Raw genomic sequence first — 17696 nt, 5'->3', positions numbered from 1 at the left:
TCACGTTCTGGGTGATTTTTGAATAGTGTGTGTCACTAAGAATCAGTGGATAGACCAAAAAAAGCTCTTTGTCCTTTACTCTGATACATAATAGTAATTATGTAACCAATTTTAGAGAGAAGCTTTTAGAGTCCACACATATTTTTTTTTTTTTTTTATTTATTTTTTTACCAAATAGTTAATGTAATTAACTATTTTGTGTTGATTGCATAATTTCATTCTGAATATTTTATATAGAATGAAATGGTCAAAGATTTGGTCAAATGAACATTTCTGAAGTATCTATAACAGAATCAAGACTAAAAAACAAACAAGCAAAAATACCACTAATAAAACATCCTTTTAGAACAGAAAACATAGAATATAGGTCAGAACATAAAATATATTTGAGTGTGTAGCACATCTTTGCAGTCAGTGTTCTACAATTAACTTGAATATATGGCAGTAAATTCTCTCAATGTGAAGTTAATTCCATAAATGAATATCAATGGTTTTATTATGACCGCATAATAATACATGATCTGCATTATTTTATCCAGAATCACAGTATCACATGCATTGCAATATTGTTTCAGCTACTTCCTTCAAAGGCAGGCATATTATCCAAAGCTATTACCTACTTCTTTTAAATGCAAGCTTACTTTGCCCCAAAGTAGAATAAAACACGATTAATGATTTCAATTACTCTGACCCTGCTTGTCGTTTACAGTGCCTGAGGTCTGCGTGAGGGAGCTGTGCTGCATAAAAGCTTATGGTGAAGGACATTTACTGGTGAAATGATTCAGTGAGGAGCTGGCAGTTTTTGCTGCCTCATCAGAGGGGGAACAGAGTTTGTCTTTGTTCTGGGATCCTCTACTTGCTCTGCATGGAAACCACATTGTTGATTAATGATCCTGATGCTGTTGGTCTGCCATTCTTTCTGAGCATAAAAAACTCTTTGTTGTGATGTTTCATGAACTTTCAAAATGACTGCAATGTGTCAAAATGAACTCCATTACAAATTCATTACTAGTTGCAAAACTACATAAAATGATTCCATGCAATATGAAAGTAAGAGCATAGCTTGTGGTTGTTTAACCACAACACGACTTAGCATTAAGGAATGAGTACATAAACAGAGATTTAATTGTTATAGATTTAAACTCCATGAATTTTACAACTGTGTAAAATCTAAAACTTCAACACTGTCATCACCTTCAATAAGCAATTGTTTCTCACAATTATTGTGGGTCCGTGTCCTCTTTTCGAAGCAAAACTTAAAACAAGGGCACAGTATTTACCAGGCTACTGGATACCACTAATTAAGTGGCATCTTGAGGTATTTATTTGCAATGGATTTTATTTAGGAATATTAGAGTTAATGGGGACAACTACACATCACATTTTTTTGTTTTTTTAAGAAAAACTGCTCATTTTCTTCCACTTCATAATTATTACAAGATGACAACGTGGAAAAACTCAAAGGTATATCAAGCTTCTATGCTATACATAAAAGCTCCTGTACATGTATTTTTAAAGAAAAAAACACTGCATTCTGCAGCAGGCTATAAAAATGTTTGTTTCTGATCTGACTGGAGGCAACTTGGTGTGGGAGCTCATTAAACATCCCCAAAGTAAGGCATCCTTTGGTGTTTTCTATGATCTTTCCTATTGTAGGCCCCTGTAAGTGAATGGTACTTCTGACCCCAGGACAGCTGTTATGTTCACAGAGTCTGAGCTTGTCATTTTGTACAGTGTTAAGTATCAGCATGGCAAACAATTATTACAACAAGGGGAAAAAAGCAGATGTCTCTCTTCATGCTGCACTTCAAAGCCCCGGTGAAGCCTTTGAAGTTGTAGTGTGCCAATACCTACATGCAACAGATAGACACCAATCCCATTTTGGTGTAAACCCTCCTTTTCACTTGCTTCTGAGCAAATAGTAGGGGAAGAAAAGCTTGAAATACAAAACAAAATGTGCTAAGTGGATTCTTTCGTCGCCTGTAATCCCTACGAGCTGCTGAAATGCTTCTGGAGCTCAACTGTGAGGTCGGACGGTAACAATGTCCCTTTCTGTGGGCGATGAAAGAGTTTGAAGTCATTCCATATTCTCTGTGGGCCTTTGTATCCCTTATCCACTTATTCAAATCAATATAAACGGCAGTGAGTCATATTAGCAGACCAAGAGAATTGAAAAGAAAACTTTGACTTGTGAAAACAAAGACTTGAAGAAAGGACATCGTCAATACATTGTCCCAATCTATAGACCCTCTTGATATTACTGTGCCACATTCCAACTCTGGTACAGGTTACAGGATGCTGCAAATGCACGTGTTCATGTATGGTCACATGTTATCTGACCTCCTCACACACAAAATTGTCTCACTCGATACAAGGAAAGACATTCTTGCAGTATCAGTGGGTCAGACTGGGGCCTGGATTGGCACACTCAATGTGGAGTGATAGATGAAGTGAGGAAAGAGAGGGGGGAGTCTCCAGGAGCTCCACGAAGAGCCTGCAAATGTCAGCACCATATCCATCATCCTTCTGTATAAGTGAATCCAGAATCTATGAGGAATAATCACTAATTAGCTTGGGGCATGAACCAGCTTTGAATGAATCCATGAACATTCCAAGATCTTCCCACCCTCTTGCTCTACTTTCAGCCCAACCCCCTATCCCTGCCCTTTTTCTTAGTGTCCCTATCTTTCCCTTCACACAAGTGAGGATAACAGTGATCCTTCTTCTACCCAGCTGTCCTTTTTATCATCTGAAAAAACAGAAGGCGAAAGAAGAGTTTAGGAGGGAAAGGGCCTTTAGACATTTGAGAATTTTTCTAAACAGGATTAGAATTCGTTGAAATAGGGGTAAACAGTAGCATGCTTCATGGGGGTCCAGGGACATAGGAGTTTTTGACAGGGTTGCAGAGGGAAGACAATGGTTAGATTAGCCATCTGTGGGGCTTCTGGTGCCCGGCGTCATTAACCAGCTTAGGGCCCCACAGTAAAGCCAGACACCCTCCTTCCCCCTTGTTTTAAGTGTTCAGCCTTGTGAGGTTTGTGTTGGGATGGGAAACATAACAGTGACAAGATAGTGTCTGATGAAGCTTTTAATTGCTTATGCAAACATTCGCACACACGCATGTATAAACAGACTAGTGCACATCTGCCTCTGTACTTAAGCCTTGCCAGCATAATCTCTCTCACACACACACACAGCCATCCAGGGGCCTCAGCTCTTGGTTCAGGGGAACAGAATTTGACATTCGCTTTGTCTCCCTTTGTGTCTCCTCAGTAGTGGATTGATGCCACTTTGCATATCACTGTGCATCAGTTGGAAAAGACACATCTCCAACAGTGGGACCATATTCAAGTATGTATCAAAGAGCACAGGAGAGGGATAGTGAAGCAGGGCTTCATGTCGTTTAAAATCCCAAATGGAAAAATTTGGTCAGATCCCACTGTGGAAAGACAGCTTAATGTTTTTTTATACCCTCCACCATTCTTTCAATGTATATATAAATTGTTACAGATTAGAGCAATAAAAAATGACAAATGTTACAAATCTGTACAGTAACCATATTTATCAGTGAGTTGACTCATTAGGATCTTCACATTGTCTATAAATTCTTAAAGACTGCACAGGTGACACCTCACCATGCACACTCATTAAACAATATCCCCTGTCAAGTTTTCATGTCACGGAGCTGCTATTAATATATTTTGGCCGTATGGGGTTGACACACATAGTGGTTGCTTTGTGGCTAATGATAATCTCATTTGCGAACCCAAATGGCAAGTTGTTTCACGTTGGACCTAGATGAAGCTGCTGAGTTTATGCAATTACAAAGAATGTGAAACAAATCATATTTTTAACCCATAGATAATGACAATGACTGCTGGAGAAACAAAATTCATTTCTGGATGGTAAAGTCTTCAAAATTAAGCACAGAGATGTATAAAAAGCATCTCTGACTTAAACTTGTGAGACTTAGATTACTTCTTAAAGAGTCTGATGAAAATCGTACTTTTTGTGCATAAATACTGCATGAAAAATAGGTATTGAACAAGCCAATATTTTTCTCAGTCTTTTCAAAAGAGGTCACTGACACATGTACGTGCAGAGAAATATAAACAAATGAGTCCATAACACAAAGCAAATTGGCTGCTAGAAATCAGAACTGGAATAAATTTGTCAGTATTTAGAGACCAGTCAGTAAAGGTGAATATTTAAGTCTTCCAGTTAATGGCATCTGGTAAAAAAAAAACAGGTTTAATAGGAATACAGAAGAAGCATTTGGATTTAAAACATTTAAATGCAGATGCATTTAAGTGTGTATTTAAAAAACAAAGAGCTTGCAGAGGTCTTTTCCCTGGAATCTTGTTGATGCAAAAAATACCGACAGAACTGAGTATAGCTGTATTCCCAAAATTGTCCATTCTCTCACTAAGGTGAACATTGAGACAATGTTCTTCTTATGTTTCTTTGATGGGGCAGTATTTCACTGCCCCATAAAATGTCCATGAGCAGGTACTCCTGGTATCTAATCATCAGTTCACCACAGATTTGGCTTTATAAGGAGGATCCACCCACTTACTCTCCCCTCAGACATTGTTTTATTTTGTCCATGTCAGAAATTCAGATCTATGCTGGTTGTCAGTCTTCCCAGATAATTTCATGAAATCATCCTCAGTTTCCACCTGTGCTGAGAGAAACAGGTCATATTTCAGAAAAGAAAATCACATGCATAACCACAGCACAAAAATGAATAAACTCAGATTATAATATGTAGGATAAAATTGACTGATATAAACTTTTTTTATGATTTAAAATGAGAATTAACCGTTAGAATAAGAAAACAAACGAAACAAAATTGGATATTGTTACACAAAGAATGAATCAAATAGATATTTTTAGCAGATGAATACATGTAACTTATTCTTCAGTGACAAAACAACTGACCATGGTCAATCGCATTTAAATTATAAACAAGGACATGAATTACACACTTTGTAATAAAATGTCTCTGAGTTTATATTAATCTGAAGGCTGAACCACACTTTGCAGTCGCCCTGGATTCTGGAATTACAAACGGCACCTCTGCCAGTGTTTTGAAATCAGGGAACATCTCTCAAACTGAAGTGATCGGAGGACAGCAAGACTCTCAGAGTGAGAGAGAATACACTCCTTCACTGGATGTGTGTATGCACCAAGTAGTAAGGTATGTGAATTGTAATCCATCAAAATGATTGACGGCCTCCAGACTTTCCCATCACATTTAAAAAAAAAAAAAAAACAAAGACAGAAAATGTTCAGTTAGTAACACTCTCACCCCAGCCAGGAGAACTTCTCATTCCCATCTGTGCTGGAGGTTTAGACTTTGACATTTTTCCAAGTCTCATGCATAGACCCACCAGTGGGTGGGAAAGTCTGCTACATAAGAACTTATTCAGCAAATGTACTTCCTTGTAAATGTAGCAATACATTCTCCCTTTTTGCCCAATAAATTGTTTTTAAAAAAAAGCCAAAAAGCACCTCAAGTGAGTGTAAAAACATATTTATGAAACTGAGGAAGTTTTTTCAAATTTTGCCATTTCCATCAATCTTTTCTAATGCAATACTTTGCATTTTTAAAAAGCCCTGATTGAAGCATGGGCACTTACTTGAATTCAAAATAATATTTCTGGAAAAAATTTAAAAATATTTATAAAAGTCCCTCTAACTCCAAGAGTTGGAGAATTTGCATGAAAGACTAGACAAAGCATTGCACCCTAACAATGATTTCTAGTGGTTTCTCCAGTTGCTGAAGCCTTTCTCCAGCTGCGAGAGGCGGGGTACACCCTGGACAGGTCCCCACTCTGTCGCAGGGCAACACAGAAACAAACAGGACAAACAACCATACACACAAGGTGAATTAGGAAAGCCCAATTAACCTATCAGTCATGTTTTTGGACTGTGGGAGGAAGCCGAGGTGCCTGGAGAGAACCCACGCATGCACAGGAATGTGCAGAAAGACTCTGGGAAGGGAATCGAACCCAGGACCTTCTTGCTGCAAGGCAACAGTGCTGCCAACTGTGCCACTGTGCAGCTCTGATACAGAAACTTGACATAAAATTTATGAGGACAGTCTTGATTGAATTGCATTTTTAGAGAACATGTTATTCAATACTTTTGCTCCCACTGTACTTCTTTCTTTGTAGTTGTGAATTTTATGATCTTGGTTGCACAGAGGGATAAAGCAGGGAAACTTATTTTGGTTAACCACATACCACCTATGAATGTGTCATCAACATCTTTCTTCTGTCAGACATAACAAGTCACCTATTACCATATGGCCCACAAGGAGCGGTTATCCAACAAGGTCAGGGTTAGGTTATCATGTCTGCATGTCACTTTTCTGCATTGGGTGATACGTGATTGATGCAAACACTGCAGGAGATTTGCAACCACAGATTGCCTTGTGCAGAGAAATACAAATCTGGAGCATGTTTGTGAAAGGAATAAGAACATTTTCAGTCATATAAGCTTTAATAATAATAATAATAATAATAATAATAATAATAATAATAATTTATCTTCCTATGCTTGTCTGCTTGAAATATGTATATATCCTATACCCAATTATGTACTTCCTGTCCCTCTCTGGATAATATGAATTGCAGAAAAAAGCAATTATGTACCACTCATAATGCTCTGTGACAGATTAGAACAAGCTCCCCTCATCAGTCTATTATTGTTACCTTTCTGATTCACAGCTTGTGGATTTAGAGAGCTGTTTAGTTTGAACTGATTAGCAGCATTGTCTCCATTAGTCCTTCTGACTGAGTCACGCAAACTCAAGTGGTACTTTGATATGGCGGCCATGTGCAAACGAGATCCCGATTAATGGATCATAGAAATGTTCATTAGTACTCCACCTGCCAGAGCAGTGCTTGAAAAATGCAAATTGGTTGTTGTTTTTTCTCTTCTCCCCTACCCCACCATACCACTCACCTTTCAAGAGCTATATGAAGTACAGTTGGAACATTTGGGTGCGGGTAGCTGGATTAGTGTGGAGATTCAGTGCTGATGCACTTCCACTCAAAAGTGCTTGTTCCACCAAAAACCTGAGCCCTCCACTCATTTTGTCTGGCCTGTTAATCACACAGACACTCTTATCATATGAAGGTGTTTGGATGTCTGTCAGAAGCTTCGCCTGGACTATTTAACATCTGTCGTTGTACACTAAACCTGATTCATGATTCCACAAGGATTCAGAAGAATTACATGTAATAAGGTATCTGTGTCAGCAAACAAAACCCAACTAAATCTCTAATATCTCACCAATTTTAACAGTGAAAAATCATATTTGCACCTTTTCTGGCTTTGCCGAAGTTTCATGCCTGACACAGTACAACTTTGAGAGGCAGAGAGAAATTTCAAGAATTTCAATAGGTAAATAATAATAATAAATCATTTATATTATTTATAGAAACAAGTGAGAAAAATGCATATTTAAAAAAATATATTGTTGATATTTAGAAGTCACATATGATGATTGTGACCTGTCAAGGGTGTACCCCGCCTCTCGCCCAGAACGTTACCTGGAGATGGACACCAGCACCACTCCCGACCCCACTAGGGACAAGGGTACTAGAAAATGGATGGATGGATTTGCTGGTTGTTAGTTTTGATATTTTTTGTATGTTTTTTTCACATAGAAAAACCCCATGATGAAATATTAATACTGCTGCTACTACTACTGCTACCCATGATAAAACGCAAACAAGTAAAAAGATATCTTTGTGAAGCTTGTTTCCCCACTGATGTAAGTCACTCTGGAGCAAGCAGCACACAGAACAATAAGGAGACAGTGAGACTCCACTACACATACCAAGTTTCCTACCAAAGGTCAGAACTCCTCCACCCCAAATCAAGAGAAGAAGGGACATGTCTACACTATCGGTTTTGCAAATGTACACTTTCTTTCAACATAAAACACAAGGCAAGCAAAATGTAGGAACAAGTTACATACAGCAATGTTTATCTATTTCTGTAAAATTTCTTTCATTTTTCAGTTTTAGAATTAACTTCAGTTACTTCATGTCATTACAGACAGAAATAGGACCTGATTTCATGAAAGCAGCATGTAATCGATGTTTGAAATGGCTTCAAGGTTACCGACATAAAATAGAAGTTCAGGCATAAACAAAAAAGGTAGAAATTGTGGAAAAACTTGCTTTGTGGCAGAAAACAATTGCCAGGTCACTTCCTGGTGACAATGTATACAAGATGAAATGCATTTAAGAATTTCTGGCTTTCAGAAGATAACAGTGAATGTTGAGATTAAACACATTTTACATTTTGAAAATTGCAATAAGTTTTATCTGACATACATAAATATTCTGTCTCTCCTGATGTAGTTGATTTGAATTGATACACCCACACATAGAAATACTATTAACTTCTGGATGTAGTGCAACAGCTACATAATTCTCTAATGGAAACATGACATTAAAAGTTCATTTTAAATCTACTTGGAAACTGTCTTAAAAGACAACTCATTTCACTCACAATTTACCAGTCATTATTTTACTTTTCTGCTAGACAATATGCTGGAATTCTTTCCAGTACTACACTCATAGTGTCCTTTCAGGTACTGTTTCTGTCCATCTGGAAGTGATGGAGAAGGCTCTGTGGGGTATTGTGGAGATTAGGTGTCCGCCGATATCAGGCCTGACAGGGCGCCAAGGCTCATCCTTTCTCCCCTGCGGGTATTTACAAAGTGCTTGGCTTGCCCACAGGTGGCTAATATGCCATGAGTGGGGCCTCCTCAATCCCATATATGTTTTGTGTCTGTATGTGTGTGTGTGTGAGGGAAAAGGACAGATAGGGAGGTATTAAAGTGTTGAGAGGCTTGCCGGATAATCAATCAAACAAACAGAAAAAGAAGTGTGTGTACACACAAGTGTGTTCAGATGTCAATATCATCTGTTTAATGTAAATTATTTGCAAGTACATATACTCTTCACAAAAAGCAGCCTGAAGAACTTTAAAGCTAGCATTTGGTTTTATATTGATTTTAATTCACTATGGTGATAATGTTTGAAGTCTACATTTTTAAATCTTGCAGAATCCACTGAGTTACTGCAGAAAACCATATGTCACCTCCACCTTCATTATCTAAGATTTTTGCCCTATATATACCTTTATCCCATTTTATTTTCTATATTTCTTAATGAACTGAGATAAGACTCAACTGGTTCCAAAAAAACATATAGGTCATGCCACAATCAGCTGTTGCAGATTATAGAACAAGAAAAAAACTTGTGTAACCCTTATTTCTGTCTGTGTTGGACTATCATGCTATCATTTGTTCTTTGTTTCTGCCTTCCTGTTGAACAAACTGTTGCTGGAATAATTCATACTGTGCTATGACAGTGACCAGACGCATCTTGGATTAGGGTAACTGCATACTTCAGCCCAAAGTCTTGCACACTTTGGGCTAAAGTAAAAGATTGTCAAACATATTGTATTTCAGTTCTGTTTATTCCCTATTGTTTAAGATGCACAGGTGTCTCCATGACAAAAGTTCAAAATCTTGTTGGAAAATGGGACCTAACTTGTAAACTCCCACAACTGTATATTTCTAATTAGATAAGCTAGACAAAAGTTCACCTGTGACTGCAAACATTTACAATCATACATGTTAACAGTCAATGCTGGAGAATGGGGTTATAGCAAAATAATGTAAATGAGCAGCCATTGTTAACACTCTCAGGGGTTATCCAAGGTTTGGGAACAATTTTTCTGAAACTTTGAGGCCTGTTCGCTCACTAATTTTGTTTGCAGAACACCAACATTCAAATGTACATATCTTCATTGTCTTTATTTTCATGTGTTGGACATAGTTAGAATCCACATGTTCAGAAACTTTAAATAATTCACAACGCCCCGAGGGAGGCCTGTTTTTGGCCTTGTTGTGGCCAGTCACATATTTGTCCAAGGTTGAAATATTGAGTGTTTGTTCAATTATACAGCTCTTCAACAGCCTTAATTATCTGAAGATTTAATCTAAAGAAAAATAAAATACAGTTTTTTTTTTATTTTCTGACTAACAGTGTGATATATCAAGGAAAAACTTGCCAATTAATGGCAAATAGTGTTCGATTAATAACAGAAAACTAAATTACTGCATAATTACTGCTCATGGATTATTTTGCTCAAAGAAGTAGACATTGTATACTTTTGAGTAAAAGCAACTAATAAACCCCCCCAAAAAGGCAGATTCTTCATAAGGTATTTTTTTTAGCTTTGTGATTTAAATCTTGTCATACTGCATGCTCTAGAAGTCATCAACTCTAATGGAATAGTGAACATTACTTGGTATTCAATGACTTTGCTGTGTTGAATTCAATATTTTTGTCCCTTTTGCATAGAAAATAAATGGAGCTTTGCAAAAATTCACTCAGAGTGGGGAAGTTACATTAGCCACCCACAGTTTCAATCATGTGTCACCATCAGGAGCTCATGTATAGTTTCTTCTGCTAACTGTCATCCAGTCATATGCAGTAAAAATAGGTTTAATGGTAAAATCAATCATCAACGTTCTATACAGCGCTGCCAAAGCTCCAGAACCTCACTATTAATAACATGAGTTCAAGTGATTTGCCCTTTTGATGTAAACCAAATGTTCATATCTACACTGCCATTGGTGTGTATTGCTTTCTAAATAATTATGTGTGTGTGTTTTGCATTAGTCATTGTAAATGTATGACTACTTGGGACTTGTGTATGTATGCTTACACTCTTCATTAGGGAAGAATAGAACATGTTTTATGTTCCTTCTCCTGACCAGTAATAGAGTTTTGGTGTTTGCTCTGCCTCTTGGGTGCTTGTTCACACATGCAATAATGTTTATATTGTGCATTTAGGTGAAAATTAAAGTGCCATTATTTATCACTTTGAGGGAGTGTAGCCTTAGGTTCCCCTGATATGTTTATTTATTACAAAGTGATTGTGTAGTGGCTGTAGAGATTATGAAAGCAATGATGAAGGCAAAGCTGTAAAGCTAAAAACTGTGTGTGCGTTGTACACACACAAAAAAAATGGAGGTGTGAATGTATGCACTCAGGCTAAAACACAGATACACTTGACTTTCTTACACAGTAGGACTAAACTGAAAAAAAGTAAATGTAGTTCAATGTACCATACATCCATGTCTGTGCATAAATATACCACATAAGTTCAGTTTCTCACATTCACTCTCCATATTTCTTTATTAGCTAAACTCACCAAAAACAAATTTAAATTTCCAAGTTAGAATAACAATTTACAAAAAAATCTAGATAAACATTCAAATGTTTTGAATGTGAAATTTGAGTCTAACATTTTCCACAGCTTGTTGCAACCCAAACTGTGGCAATGAAGACACTCATCTAAGCAAAATGCAACCAGGGTAATTTGTTTCCCCATTTCTGTTACATTCACTGTTATTTATTTAATTTATTTAAATATTCATTTTAATTTATTTTAAGCACTAAATAAATAAATAAATAAATAATCTAAACACCTGTTCTCGCGTGGTTTAGTATCACATGACCAGCCATACGTCAGCGTCTTAACAGACAGCTGCTGCTCACTGGGCTATGTGAGAGACGCTGTCCGTCGCTGCCGCAGGTAGGATTCTGGCGTTTGTAAGCCTCTAACAAATGTTTGTAGTGCTGTCTCTCACTGATGTGCCTCTCAACTTTTAGATGTGTGATTATGGATCAAAACTTCCTACTGTTTGACAAGTTGAAACTGGTGAGTGTTTGTTTGTTTGTTTGTTTGCTTGTTTGTTTGGGAGCTAGCATGCTAGCGCTCGCCTCCTGGTTACTGTTTGGGCTCGATCAGCGTAAACTAACCTGATCTGAGCTTGTTTTGTTACCTTGGTGAAGCATTTAAACTGAAAATACTTTGAATAGTAAAACACTACTTCTGTGCTATTTGTATGCTAAAATGAAATGAATGAGTACTCGCATGAATTTTATTATTAGTATAACATCAACTCATTCACTTTAGTGATATGATACATGTATGATTTTTGATACTGACACACTATCATCAGGCCTGTTTCACACAGGCCAGCTACCTATTTTCAGATCCAGATCCTGGATTCTGACTGTCTATAGCCAGCTGGATCAGACTGGCGAGCAAAACCATCCATCGAATCAAGAGAAACATCTTGTCCCTTCAACTCCTTCCAATCTGGTAGGAGGCATTCAATCCACAGCCACACTTTAATCTTTACTCTGGACTGAACCGAACTGAATTGGATGGTTTGTCATCATTCCTCTCACTTCCATCAAGGAGCTGAAATATTGCCTCGAATAAAGGGAAAAAAATATCATCTTGGACCTCATGAACTATTTGAAGAAATTGTCTCTGTATATGTTGTAAATATCACTTAATACATTTCACTAATTTTGCACTATTTTGTTGACTGTGTTTTTACAAATTACCACTACCTTCAGCAGTCCAACCAGGAACTTTTCTGATCTAATTTCATTATTTAATCAGTCATCTTAAAATCCATATAAGTAAGATATGTTACAAAAACATAAATGCTGAAGTGGTGATCTGATAATATATTATCACAAGGTATGTGATGCAGATACTTTGACTGCAGTAAAAATTATCTCACTTCAAAATACTGAAGTGTTTAGAAGATGGCCTTACAATCCATTTTCTGATCACTTCTGCTAATACTCTTATGACCAACACAAAAATGTGACATTCCCAATGCTGGAATAGTAGAAGACTGTAAATTCTACACCATTTCTCACAATACTTCCTAGGAATGAGGGTGCATTAAATGTAACACACCTAGTAAAAGAGATATCAGGATTTGGTATTTCACAAATTGTGTCTATTTTCTTCACAACTTCAGTTACAGCAGAGAGTTTTCAACTGTATGCTGACAGTCCGGGGCAGATTTCTCTTGTAAAAGAGGTCTTTTGATATCAAGAAAGTAGACATGGTTAAATAAGTTATTATCAAGTGATTTTGATTGATCTTAATGTAACTGTCTGCAAAGCAGTTGGCAGAAACCTTTTGCTGAACTGCCTTGGCAAAGTCCTCTATCAAAAACAAATACAAAAAAAATAAAAAATCTGAAGATGTTAAATTTTTATTCAACCTTATTTATGTTGCATGGTAATGTTACTCATTATTAGAATATTCTATTACTTTATCTACGTGGTAGACTATTTAGGTATGAAGGGTGCAATCTTGGTACTTACTAAGGCAACACGTTTTAAAAAGCTGCTAAGCCAGTATTCTTCTTCTGTAGCCGTGTCATCTCTTTTTTTACAACTTTTGTGTACATTAATGCACTGAGATATAGCTGAAAAATAATGTGTGAGTGTTATTCCAGCTCTGTTGGTGCTTTGCTTTTTTTTGCAGTGAAGCAATCCATCAATCTGTCAACTCCCTTGCCCAACATATCACATCTTCTTCTCCCTTTTGTATTATTGCCTACCTCCCCTTTTGTCTCACTCCTCTATCTTTTCCTTACTAATTTCTTCTTCTGAAAGCTCCATTTTAGGTACTGCCACACTATGCTTTTGCAACACTTATAATAGTTGAAAATATACCCCTTTTGACAGACATTGCATCCCATCCAGCTAAGGGCATTACCTCCATTCCTTGGGGCACCTCCTGGAAGGAACTAGCTGAGGTCAGTGTAATTGTAGCGACCTTGATCAATGCTCATTTGCCTCTGTGGCTGCTGTCTCTTACTTGCTAAACTCTTGCCAGCCATCATTCATGCATCATTCATTCAGAGTGTAAAGAGAAGAGAATGCCCTTTCTGAGTAACAACGTATTTTGAATGTATGTACACCGTGTTCCAAATTATTATGCAAATGATATTTTCTTAAATGGTCAATGCAAATGATGGTCAGTATAATTTTCAAGTCATGAACTATTACAGTATAAATCAAATTTTACTGAACAAATCTCCCATGAGAACAGTATTTTTTTTCAAAAATGAAAAACTCAAAATGCACTGTTCCAAATTATTATGCACAGCAGATTTTCTAAACAGTTTATGGATTATAAAGAACTGCAACGGCCATTCTTTGAATCTGCAGCATTAAGTGGTCACATGTACACATGGCAGACACCTTGAAGAAGTGGTTTGCTATGTCTTCTCCTTTTGCAAAAGACTTGATTGAAAACTCATAAACGTCTGTGGTTCTCTTTTTATGTAGGTTGAGAAAATACCTATCGGGTCACATGTACTAAAATCAAAAGCTATTTCAATCAAAAACATCTCAACAGATCGAGGGTTAACATGGGACCCCTTCTTTGATATCACCTGCACAATTCTTGTCTATCGAACTTGTGAGTTTGTGGATAGTTTCTGCTTGAATTTCTTTGCAGGATGTCAGAATACGATCTCAGAGCTGCTGTTTTGATATGAACTGCATCGCACCCTCAGATCTTCTGCTTGAGGATACTCCAAAGGTTCTCAATAGAGTTGAGGTCGGAGGAGGATGGGACATGGTAGCCATCCACCACCAATAATAGTAATTGGTGGTAATGATTAGAATCCACAATCATTTGGAACACGGTGTAAATCAAGAGCTTGTTCAGTTGCAGTTTGATAGTGTAATTTATCTCTTGGGAATGATTGCCAAGAGATAAGTCTGGAATGAGTAATAACAGTTCAAGTTCAAAGTGTAACTAACCCCTCTCTGAAAGCAAACATTTTGAAAAACTCCCTCAAAGTGGGCTGAGCCAAGTGTGGGGATGAGCAGAGGGGGTGAGTGTGGCTGCAATCAGGACAAAAGAAGCTCTGTTGTCAATTTGTCTGAGATAGTCATTGTTTTCATACTCCTCCCTTTTCAAAACAACTACTAGCGATCAATCTAGTGACTCTCTTTCTGTGTTGCTGGAGACTTTTATGGCAACAACACTCTGCAGGTTGTCTGCAGGCAGGCTGTCTGTCCTGACCGAGCAGCGAGAGCGGTCAGCCATTAGCCTCTCCTTTTTCCACAGCAGTGCAGCCAGTCCCACACATACCTTCACCAGTAGTCAGAGCAGAGCGGACCCGTTCCACATTTCTAAAGTTGAATAATCCTATCAATCAATGCTTGCCAGTTGCCATGACCATGACGAGAAAAGGATGGCAAGGGAAGGAGCCCTGTGCTTTTTTTTACCCAGTAACAAAGTTGTACCAAACAACCACTGCAACTGGTATAAAATTTAAACTGCTTAATAACTTTTTGACTTCTTGAGTCAAAAATTCTTTGTTTATCTGCAAAAAAGGTAATTTGGGGATGAATTTTACTATAACGTAATGGCTCATCTTGCACAAAGCACATAATTTATTTGTCTATTTTTAGAGTACGTGTCTATTTTTACAGGGTAATGTAAAAAAAATATTTTTAAAATTACTCTATTTACCAGGGAATGTGGCTTCAGAGTGTCTGTAATGATAAGAGCTGTTAAAGTTCAAGTTTATTTTTAAAGTTTATTTCAGCAACAAGGCAGTTGAAAGTGCTTTGCATCATAAAATCACAAAACTACTAAGTGAGAGAAGACACCATGTAGTCAACAATTGAGAACAGCAGCAAACATTACGTTTTGCCAAGTGTGATTATTACACATAAAAATGTTGTGTAATGATCATTTATTATGGCTAAAAGCAACTCTAAAAAGATGGAATTTTAGTAAAGGAACTTGTTTTTTAAAAGTTTAAACTTGTGTTTCAGTTGTTCTTCAGTTTTCTGGAAGTTTGTGGTGCATAAAAGCTGAAGTCTGTTTCTCCATATTTGGTTCTGTTTCTGGGGATTTAGAGTAGACCAGAACCAGAATACCTGTATCCAGAGAAGTCTGGAAGGTTGATAAAACAGCAGCAACCTGTTATAACCTGAACAAGTGGGAGCATATAGATATTGAATTGAAGTGATCATAGTGATGAACGTAGTAGTACGTACCTCACATGTGACTTCTGTCCATTTCAAAGAGAGGCTTCTTGTTGAAACAAAGAAATTCCTGGTCTTTACGTAAAAATGAGTAGCCCAGACTCTCTACATGAAGCAAAGGCCCCAAAAGTCTTACTCCTTTTAAGGTGCAATATGGCAAAGACGGAATTAAATATGTGTTTTTTTTTTGTTTTGTTTTTTTGTTGTTGTTTGTGGTCATTATAGCGAAAGGAAGCTTTGAGGCTTAGTTTTATAGCCATGGAGATCCCCCTGCCTGGCAGATGTAAAACTGGAAGGAGAGGTGGTGACAGTTTGTTTGCATGTGGGTGGGGTGGTGCGTGCATCTGCCAGGCAAAAAGAGGGAAGACTATTATGAAAAACAATTATACATGGGCAGAAAACAATAAAGCAGCTGTGTGCACTGGTCTTGTGGTACTGACTGTACCTCCCATTCTTTCTTGCCTTTCCCCCTTGTCTCCATCGCCTCATCTTTCCTTTGATCACTGGTCTTTCTTTTCACAGGACTCACTGTGGCTCATCACACTCAAACAGTGTCTGTATGTGAGAGTTTCTCCACCCTTCTTCCTTCTTTCCTTCCCTGGGTACACTGAGACTTTGATCTGCATCAAACTCCCACAGCCCTTTCCCCTTTTTCCTGCTTCCCTGCATATGATGAGTCTCCAGTATACATGAACTCCTCAGGGCTTTAATAGCTGTTTACTTATATTTGCCAAAAAAAAAACACCATTTCTGAAGCCGACAACTATAACAAGTATGTTGATAAGCCATTCGCTTAGCCTTAATTATCACTGGAAAAGATGTGGTTGTGTTTAAGTTGACCCCTGAGATGAGATAAAGAAAAAAATTATCAGAGAATTATAAGGCAAGAGAATCAAATTAATTTCAATTCTCTGAAAAAGGTAGTACAAATTAAGAGGTCAGTCTCACACGTGATTGGGCAGAAGGCAGCCTTGCTAATCCAAACAAAGTTCTGTTGTGAGCAGAGCTCTTGCACTGAGATTGAGAACTGAGCAGCAGAAGGAAGAAAAATATTGGAAGATGCTCCCTCCCCTTCTCTTTTTCTTTCTATCTATTCACCTCGTGTGGTGTCCTGGTTGTGGTGTTGCTGTGTCTGTAGTCCCGCCCCTTTTAATGAAGAGCCAGCTCCCATCATTCACTTCAAAGAGCCCGAAACGTTTGAGACTGACCCATCACTATTACAAAGGTTCTCTTCAGCCCTGGCATCAACATCTGTACTGAGTGATTGGATTTCAGAATGAGTCATTCAGAAATGATTTTTAAATGTGTCCTGAGTGGCAGCATGGATACAGAGCTCACTTTTAGTACTGTTTGCAAATAAACAGAGAGAGGAATGCTAGAAGACGTTCATATTGATGCTTTTTTGTCATGTTTTTTTAAACCTCATCATTATACAGCAGCAGGATGTTCATGGAGTGCGCAGGGATGAGGGGTAAGAGGGCACTGTGTAATTTATGCAGCAGTGTTTATTTATTAGCCTACTACTAATTAATTATGAGGAGAATTTCCTTTGTTGAGAGTGAGTACTATTGCTAACATAACTCCAAACCTCTACAACTGTGCCATGTGTAAATAAAAAGCGTCCTACTTACTCATTTGCTGATTATTTCATTAAAGACAAAATCCGTCCTCTTCTTTTTACGGAGGAAGAGTTCAGTGGCTGTCATGGAGCTGATCAGTTTCATCAGCTGTCCTTGATCAACAGCCTCGAGGTTCCTCAGAAGC

The 17696-nt window shown here is 37.6% G+C and overlaps 1 long non-coding RNA gene across 1 annotated transcript; it reads left to right on the top strand.

The window, feature by feature from the left end:
- The first annotated feature begins 11591 nt into the window (after positions 1-11591).
- LOC129369619 (uncharacterized) lies at positions 11592-12433 on the top strand. Its single transcript, XR_008606963.1, has 3 exons — positions 11592-11637; positions 11715-11763; positions 12068-12433. It is a non-coding gene; the product is annotated as an uncharacterized LOC129369619 (long non-coding RNA).
- Positions 12434-17696: the final 5263 nt, after the last annotated feature.

This window comes from Poeciliopsis prolifica, unplaced genomic scaffold (genome assembly GCF_027474105.1).
Source record: "Poeciliopsis prolifica strain line A6 unplaced genomic scaffold, Auburn_PproV2 SCAFFOLD002, whole genome shotgun sequence".
Classification (NCBI taxonomy): domain Eukaryota; kingdom Metazoa; phylum Chordata; class Actinopteri; order Cyprinodontiformes; family Poeciliidae; genus Poeciliopsis; species Poeciliopsis prolifica.
This window is presented reverse-complemented; position numbering and strand designations above follow the sequence as displayed.